Raw genomic sequence first — 10,154 nt, 5'->3', positions numbered from 1 at the left:
TGGCTTTGTTCAACTATGTGATTCTGCTATGTAAAAAGAAAGTAATATGTGCTTCAACAATGTGTTCCTAAGTTGCAATTCAATTCTCAATCAATGTATATGGCAATATCTAACAAATCATTCATCAACCAATTTTCTCAAGTCACTCAATATGTCCACAAATTTATCAACTCAATCTATCAACATTCAATATTATGTATATGAGAAAAGAAATTTAAATTGCTCAAAAGTAAAGAGGTAAAGATTAGAGAGATCAAACACAAGGATTTTATAGTGGTTCGGCTTAACTAGCCTACATCCACTCTCTCAAAGAACCCTCTTTGAGTCTTCTCTCCACTATTTGCTCTTTTAAAGGCAAGAGACCAAAAGCCCTTTACAATTTCTCAACACCAAGCTTTTACACCAAGGTAGCTTGAAACCTTCACAAGTGCTATCACAAGCACTTACACTCTCAAGCTTCAATAGGTGCTTGTACAACCTCTCTTGAATGCAATTCAATATTTCAACACTCACTCTTACTCAATACAAATCAAACTATAAAGAAGAGATGAGTCGATTTGCCAATGGAAGCTTAAAATCTTAAATGCTCTTGAATGAAAGCAATAAATGAAAAATCAATGTTAGAGTTCAAATGTAGGCTTTCATTAAGTGTAAATGAAGTGAGGAATGTGTATTTATAGTCCCAAATCATTTTAGACCGTTTGAAACCCTTTTGGAACGTTATACACACTGCCCAAGACAAAATAGCCGTTATTTTGTCCTTTTGTGCGAAGTTGAGCAGCTCTGATAAATTAGCAAACTAATAAAATTTTAGGAGCAGTCAGTAAACTGGTTAGTAAACTAACGTTTTTAGCAAACTTATTAGCAAACTAAAAAATTTAGCAAACCAGTTAGCAAACTAAGTTAACAGCTGCATGTCTCAACTTGCAATGCAAAATGATTTAGACGTTCAAAAAATATTTCAATAGTGGTGTTCAAGGTCATGATGAGAAAAAGTAATCAGAAAATAAATTTTCATTTTTGAGCTCCATATGACTAAATTCTCATCTATTCTTTTTCACAAAAAGACCTAAGACTCTAACACTATGCTTTTCATACCTTTGCTTCGAGTCTTGATTTCCATAGCCTTTTTCTAATTTTGGATTTGTCTTGGAATGCCTTTGAGTATCTTTTCTTCTTATATGCAACTTCAAAGGTTCTTTATGCATAAGACAAAGAATCTACACATCACTTTAAGGTTAGGTTAGATAGATTCTCTTTGAGTTTTGTTATCATCAAAATCAATGCTCATTTTGAGCTACACGGGGTCAACAAATAGGGAACCACAAAAATGATTGATCTCCTATTTTTGTTCGAGTCATAATTTTGAAGTTATGAGAACATATCAAATATAAAAAAGTCATGTTCCTCTATGACTAATTTTATTTTCATCTTTTATTAATTATTATTCTTTATAAAAAATAGTTAAATTCTACATATCACTAAATTTTCGTTCAAGAACTAATAGGGAATGATAATTGTATGTCCCCTAATTAGCTAAAGTTTTAATATTGTGAATCTTAATACTTTAATACTAATTTATAGAAATAGAGACAACAAAATATTTTGTCCCCATATGAGACAATAAAAAATTATCCATATGATTAGTTTTTATAGTGTTTAAAGATGACATATACATACTTCCCCTTTATATATGAAATTTATATCATTTAGACAAAATTTTTAAATGGTCCTCATTTATTATTTCCATAAAATATTTTTGGGTACCATATTTTTTTTTTATCGTTCCTAACTATTATTAATCGGCGAAAATTTAAATAATTGTCCCCAATTATTTAAGAAAATTTTTTTGGGGACCATTAATTTTAATTTTTCTCTAATATGGTCCCCTATTCTCATTAATTTTGTAGTGATATTAAATCTGAAAAAATAAACCAACACATGTTCCAAAACAGACACAAATCTCAAAGTTTGTTAAAAAAAATTAACAAAAAAACAAATAAAAAAAAATCGATTTGAGCCCCTAAATAAATATAAAGGAGAAAAATAAAAGAGGACTAATAACAAACTCATCCATGATGTCTTCCATATTGAAAGCCAAGTCTTTGAGCCCACTCATCCACATCTTCACCTGCTCTTTTGTACATTTACTTCTCCTCTGCATCTAAAACAAGCTATCTTTTGGGCAACAATTCCCGCTTCTTGATCTTAGCATTGACTTGCCTTTGACGTGAGAAGCTCAATCACCTGGCTTTAACGATGTTTATCACACGTTAATAATTATATTTGATTCAATACTTGATTTGTTTTTTTTTCTAAGATTTTCTATTTTGACTTTTGAACTGTTTGTAGAGCTGCTAAACTATAGCTGAAGAACTTGATAAACTTATTGTGAGTGTTGCCAATCCCCGCCATCAAGATTCCATATTGTTTCCTAAATAGACAGAAGTATTACAAGGATGGAAAGCACTCTTAGATTGTATCCAATGCATTGGACGTGAAGTTGATAGAAGATCTTGAGCGGTTGAAGAAGATTAGGTATTAGAAGCCTTCTTTTGTTGAGGGAAAAGTGTTATTTTCAATATCAGTTTGCAATTTTTTATTTACTTTGTACATGTTTGATTTTTTGTTGCAGAAGCTACTGTGGACTTCGTCACTATTGAGGCCTTCAAGTGCGCGGGTAGCACACCAAGACCATTGGCCGTAGGAGAAGACTGTTGGCGTCTCCATGAGGCGATAATTTAATTGTAATTTTTGTATGTCTAGATATTTTGTATGTTCTCAGTATTTTGGATTTTTGAAAAAATTTAGCATGTCTTAGAATGAATTTTCATTTAAGTGAAGTAATCATGTTGTACGTCAAATTTTTTTTAAAAGAATTGGGACTAAGAGAAGTTGAAAATGGGTTGCTAAAATGCAAGGGTATTAGGTTTGAAATAAATAATATAAATTAAGATTAATTTGTCCACACTAGCAAACCTGCTTATTATACATAAAAAAAATGTATATTTATTCATATTTGCCAAGTTAAAAGATCTTTTCAAATGATTTAAGTTTTTATAACAAAACTTATTATTATTATTATTATTATTATTATTATTATTATTATTATTATTAATCTGTATATAAAAATGAAAAGAGGGAAAATAATGGATTGAAAAAAATATTTTTTTATATTATAATAATAAAAGACTAAATTTAATTGACTATTTGCAAGTTAACAAAATAAAGTTTCACTATTAACCTTTTACTTTTTTTTTTGGATTCTACGGCGAAAGTGCACTCATAATGCAAATGATGAATGGAATAAAAATTATAATGTAAAAAAAAATATATAATTAATTAAATTATGGCTAAAGAGCAGACCAGATGGAAAGAAAGAGCATATATTCGCGTGAATATGATATACGTATTATTATTATTATTTTACTTTCGGCGATGAATTCGTTTTATTATAAATATTTCAAGAATAAAATATATTTTTGAAGGCATTATTCTAGTTTAAAATAAGGCAATTTTGTCACAGTTGGAGAAATAATTAAAAAAATGAAAGTTTAGAATTTAATAAAGTTGATATTTGGGTATTGGTCATTTTCAGTCCAATCCAACAACATGTGTAATACCCACCTTAATTTCATTTGTCTTTTTCATTAAATGAGCTTAGAAAAATTCTATAAAAATTTTATACTAACTCCCGTGTTGTGGGATTGTAGGTACTTTCAATTCGTGGGAATTCGACAGTTATCCGGGTCTGTGAATTTCCGACCAGACAGACCGGCTACCGAAAAAGTCTCCGTATTGGATCGAGATTTTGGCTACCCCACCATTGTCAGATGCCCCGAGCTCGTTCCTGAGATCGGAATTGGCATAGGTAAACTCGAACCTTGCTTTTTCGTAATTTTCTAGTGGTTAAATGGGATTAAAAATCCATAAAGTATTCGTGGTAGCTCAAAAAATTATGATTCTTTTTGCAATAGCCTGGTAATATTGCTAAGGACTGCGGGGCAAAGTTTTAGAATTTTTAGAGTTTATTTGGGTAGTTTTTGCAAAAAGAGTCGATTATAAGGACTAAACTGTAATTTTACATATTGTGATTGATGACTGTTTGGATGGGCCCAGGAGGGGCTGTGTGATGTGATTGAGTTGTGAGTGTATGATTTATGAATATAGAAGTGCGTTTTGAGCCCTTTTGCAGGTTGGGTAGGTCCTAGGTATAGGGAAGACTCTGCCAGATTTTCGGCACGACTTAGGACGTATTTAGTCTTTTCTTGGTTTTTATTGAGTCAATTGTATTAAATAATTATAATATAATTGTCAGGTGAGCCGGGACAGCCTTCTTCCTCTGTCCAGCCGCCACAATGACTGCTGTCAAGTCTGTGAGTAACATATTAATTTTAATTGTAATTTTGATAGTATTATATGTTTAAGCATGCCCATGCATCACTTATATTTATATATCTATGTAGTTAAACTCTAGGCACGTTTTATGTTGCATTCACAACTGTTAAAGTGCCATGAATGTTATTGTGGTAATTTGGAGCAGTGTGCGCGCGTGCGTGTGATGTGGTGTTGGCTATGGATAGGACGGGTAGACACGGCTTGAGATCTTCACTGGGACCCGGTCCTTCGGGGTAAACACGGCTTGAGTTCTTCGCTGAGACCCCGATTTAGTTTATTAAGTGAAAGTCCGAGCTGAGTTCTTCACTGGCACAGGTTGGAATAAGAGAGCTGTATAGGGGATCAACTCTCATATATGTATTGTTTGACATTATCGGGTGTGTGAGTGCTCCAAATTACCTTTTTGCTGTTATGATGTGAAAATATTGCTAATGTTGCATTTCACTCTACAGGGTGCATTAGCTTTAGATAGTTATAGAGATTATGGTTAAAATTAATATTTTACTCTCTGAGTCGAACGCTCACTCTTGTTCATTATTTTCAGGCTACAGGAGGATTTTTGTTGTGGTTAACCTGCATTTCTCCTTCGCAGGTTATTTATTAATGTTTGTGTAATTCTATTAACTCCTAGAATTTCCGCATGTGTTAGAAATATTTATTTGATTTGGGTCTGTAATATAATTATTATGTTGGACCTGTAAACATATTATTATATGTATGTTTGATGGACTGAATGAGGGAGTTGAGCTCCCATTTATTTTTATGACATTTGAGTATATGGAGGGTGAGCTGAGCTCCCCAATTGATTGTACATTGTGTTTACAGGTCTGGTGAGTCAAAAACTCCCCGTTGAAAGGTCCACTTTATGGCCGGACTCTGTCAGGTTGAATTCTTGAAATTGGGCTCAAATGGGCCTTAGAGTTGGGTTAAGGAATAGTTAGGCTTACTACGGGTCTCGGGGGCTTTAGGCTGGCCCAGGTCCTAGTGCCGGTCCGGCCCATAGGTTTGGTCGTGACATATTAAATCTGAAAAAATAAACCAACACATGTTCCAAAACAGACACAAATCTCAAAGTTTGTTAAAAAAAATTAACAAAAAAACAAATAAAAAAAAATCGATTTAAGCCCCTAAGTAAATATGAAGGAGAAAAATAAAAGAGGACTAATAACAAACTCATCCATGATGTCTTCCATATTGTAAGCCAAGTCTTTGAGCCCACTATCCACATCTTCACCTGCTCTTTTGTACATTTACTTCTCATCTGCATCTAAAACAAGCTATCTTTTGGGCAACAATTCCCGCTTCTTGATCTTAGCATTGACTTGCCTTTGACGTGAGAAGCTCAATCACCTGGCTTTAACGATCTTTATCACACGCTAATAATTATATTTGATTCAATACTTGATTTGTTTTTTTTCTAACATTTTCTATTTTGACTTTTGAACTGTTTGTAGAGCTGCTAAACTATAGCTGAAGAACTTGATAAACTTATGGTGAGTGTTGCCAATCCCCGCCATCAAGATTCCATATTGTTTCCTAAATAGACAGAAGTATTACGAGGATGGAAAGCACTCTTAGATTGTATCCAATGCATTGGACGTGAAGTTGATAGAAGATCTTTGAGCGGTTGAAGAAGATTAGGTTTTTCTTTTGTTCTTATTAGAAGCCTTCTTTAATTTGTTGAGGGAAAAGTGTTATTTTCAATATCAGTTTGCAATTTTTTATTTACTTTGTACATGTTTGATTTTTTGTTGCAGAAGCTGCTGTGGACTTCGTCACTATTGAGGCCTTCAAGTGCGCGGGTAGCACACCAAGACCATTGGCCATAGGGGAAGACTGTTGGTGTCTCCATGAGGCGGTAATTTAATTGTAATTTTTGTATGTTTTATAGTTATCTAGATATTTTGTATGTTCTCAGCATTTTGGATTTTTGAAAAAATTTAGCATGTCTTAGAATGAATCTTCATTTAAGTGAAGTAATCATGTTGTACGTCAAATTTTTTTTTAAAAAGAATTGGGACTAAGAGAAGTTGAAAATGGGTTGCTAAAATGCAAGGGTATTAGGTTTGAAATAAATAATATAAATTAAGATTAATTTGTCCACACTAGCAAACCTGCTTATTATACATAAAAAAAATGTATATTTATTCATACTTGCCAAGTTAAAAGATCTTTTCAAATGATTTAAGTTTTTATAACAAAACTTATTATTATTATTATTATTATTATTATTATTATTATTAATCTGTATATAAAAATGAAAAGAGGGAAAATAATGGATTGAAAAAAATATTTTTTTTATATTATAATAATAAAAAACTAAATTTAATTAACTATTTGCAAGTTAACAAAATAAAGTTTCACTATGAACCTTTTACTTTTTTTTTTGGATTCTACGGCGAAAGTGTACTCATAATGCAAATGATGAATGGTATCAAAATTATAATGTAAAAAAATATATATAATTAATTAAATTATGGCTAAAGAGCCGACCAGATGGAAAGAAAGAGCATATATTCGCGTGAATATGATATACGTATTATTATTATTATTATTTTACTTTCGGCGATGAATTCGTTTTATTATAAATATTTCAAGAATAAAATATATTTTTGAAGGCATTATTGTAGTTTAAAATAAGGCAATTTTGTCACAGTTGGAGAAATAATTAAAAAAATGAAAGTTTAGAATTTAATAAAGTTGATATTTGGGTATTGGTCATTTTCAGTCCAATCCAACAACATGTGCAATACCCACCTTAATTTCATTTGTCTTTTTCATTTGATTTCTTGCAAAATTTCCAAAATATCAAAGATTTTAATGTTTTTGCTTCTAATTTTCTAACCACTTCTTTGTTTAGGGTCTTATTATTTTCTCTCAATTGGTTTCATCATTCTTTAAATTTTTGGAAAAGACTATAGATATCTGAATCTCTTTGGGATGTCAATTTTTAAAATTAAAAAAAAAAAAACTATTTAATATATATTTAATATTTACAAAATTTCACTTTAACTTATTCTAAATTTATTCACTATTATTTTTTTTTTCTTTTCCTTTTTGATATTTTCTTTCGGTGTTTTTATCAGTGATAATCTTTTTTTTTTTTTTTCTTCTGATAACTCTCAAATGTATATTGTTTGGAATATATTTGGGATATTTGTTTTCATATCTATCATTTTTAATAAAATTTAAGTAAATAAATTTCATTGATAATTATTGAGATTTTGTGGTGTTTTCTTTCTTATAGTAGAGTTATTCATTTATTTATTTATTGTTGAAATATTTTGTTTTTTTAGTGAAGAGTGATCAACGAGGTACAAATGTTTTCTTCAATAGAAAATTTAAATTTACAAGTTATCTAATGGGGCTCATAAAAAAATAATGAAGTCGAAGAGTATAGCGCACAGTCTGTCTAGTTATCAATCTATATGCTCTATTAATGCTATCAAATTTTTTAAATACTTTATTTTATTTTTAGTATGAGTGATTAGTTTCATTTATGTGAAAATATAATACTTTGATTTATATTTTATTTTCTAATTAATGAAATATTTTCTATGTGTATATATATATATATATATGTAATTTAATAAATCTGTGGCATTTCTTTTTTTTTTTTTCTTAATTTAGTTTATTATTTAAACTTCTTGTTTGCTTCATTAAATAAAGGAAATGAGGATTTTTTTTTTGAAATAAAAAGGAAATGAAGAAAAAGGCAAAAAATAAAAAAGGAAAGTAGCAAAACGCTGCGTTGAGCAGCACTCGTTCCCCCTCCAACGGCTTCGATAGTTCGGTATATGTACCGACTGAAGGCAACTGTATTGTTAACTAATAAATATAGGTGCAGAAAGATAGAATACAAGAGATAGTATGGTAATCCATCTTCAGCTATTATTTAAGAATGAATATATACATAATAATATGATATATACAGAGGATAGAGATAACACTTAACACGCCCCCTCAATTCAAATAATTTATTGCTTGAGTTGTCAGATTGTCTTAAAGTAGCTCATGGTGCGATTTCGATAAGAAATGAATCGGACTACTTGATCGCGCACGAAATGAAAATCAACCTCGATGTGTTCAGTGCAGGTTATAAATTTTAATTTCAACTTTTAAATATAAATTCCCATTTTTCCATCTGTATGCCCAAATGGGCAGGATTATAAATCCCTATACCTGTGCTGCACTGGCTAAATCAACTCATTTTTTCATCCACATACTTAAATGGACCAGATTATGATCCATGCACTTATAAGGGCCAGATAATTTCACTTTTCAATCTGTATACTTAAATAGGCTGGACTGTGATTTGTATGCCTATAATCATTGCAATTTTCAATCTTTACCTAAATGGGCTGATTATGATAACATATCATTTCATCTCTCAAATTGCATACTTTAATGGGTTAGATTCCAATCCTTATACCTTTAAAAATTGAATTCAGGCTAGATTATATATATGGAGAGTGGAGATTTAAATCTAGCACTTTTTATTTGAATGATATGCTTTTATCTATTAAATCAGATTAATCCTGAATGCCTAAATGAATACGATTGCTTCATTTTTTAAATTGCATTCTTAAATAGGTCGGATTTCAATATGTACAGTTAATAGAATTCAATCATTTCATTTCTCAAATAGCATAGGTTAATGCATCAAATTCAGATCAATATACGTTATAAAAAATATCTGAATTAATAATAAAAATTAGAAATTGGTTGCGTCCGTTGCTGATTAGCAATGGATTAATAATATATTAGAAACCAATAAGAGATTGCCCTAAGTAAGTCAACCTCTCACATCCGCCTACAAATTAAAACAAAATCCCTGATGAAAAAACCCCTCTAAAATAGAGTCAACAAGAACAACCAATACAAAACCCAAAACTGTCCAATTATAATAAGAAAGCAACAAAATCAGAAATCCCTATGCCTGCCCATTTTAGCTAAACTATCAACAAGCTCATTCAATTCTCTATGAGAGAAGACAAAGGATACATTAGGAATACAAGCAACCAAATTAAAAGCACCTTTGATCATATTGTCAAATTTCCAAGGACCACAAGGTGAATCCAGCAACCAAGCCAAAGCATTAGCAGAGTCATTTTCAAAAAATGAACCCTTCCATATTACTTAAAGAGGTCAAAAGTTGGGAAGTAAGTTGCAGAGGTTTATAAATTCATGTTGGGCTCTGTGGATGACAATGATAAAGTGGACGCATTGAATATTAAGGATGGGGTATGATTTAACTAACCAATGATGTTAATAATATATCTTATTATTGTGTTAATTTTAATTAATTAAATTATTTTTTTATCACAAAAATTCTATTGCCCTATAAAATTTAACATATCAAAATTTATTTTTTATTGATATAAATAAATTTACTATTCTGAAAATTTTATTGTAAGTATTCCTCTTAATATAAATTATTGTTATTTAAAATATAAAATTTCAATTAAAAGTTTAAATTGTTTTTTAGAAAATAATTTGCATATTGAAATTTACTAAATTTTAATAATTGTTTATAATACTTATAATAATATACAATTTTTATTAAATTATAAAAAAATTATATAACACGTTCATTATTAATTTATTTAATGTTGTTACATAATAGATTTAAGGTGCTCTTTTTGACCCTTTAATTATTGTCCGATAGTCAAAAAAATCCCTAACTTTTTTGGGGTCCTAATAAACCCCTTAACTATTTAAAATGTCTCATATAACACAAAATTCTGATGAATATT

The sequence above is a fragment of the Hevea brasiliensis genome, chromosome 10 (genome assembly GCF_030052815.1).
Source record: "Hevea brasiliensis isolate MT/VB/25A 57/8 chromosome 10, ASM3005281v1, whole genome shotgun sequence".
NCBI classification, from domain to species: Eukaryota; Viridiplantae; Streptophyta; class Magnoliopsida; order Malpighiales; family Euphorbiaceae; genus Hevea; species Hevea brasiliensis.
This window is presented reverse-complemented; position numbering follows the sequence as displayed.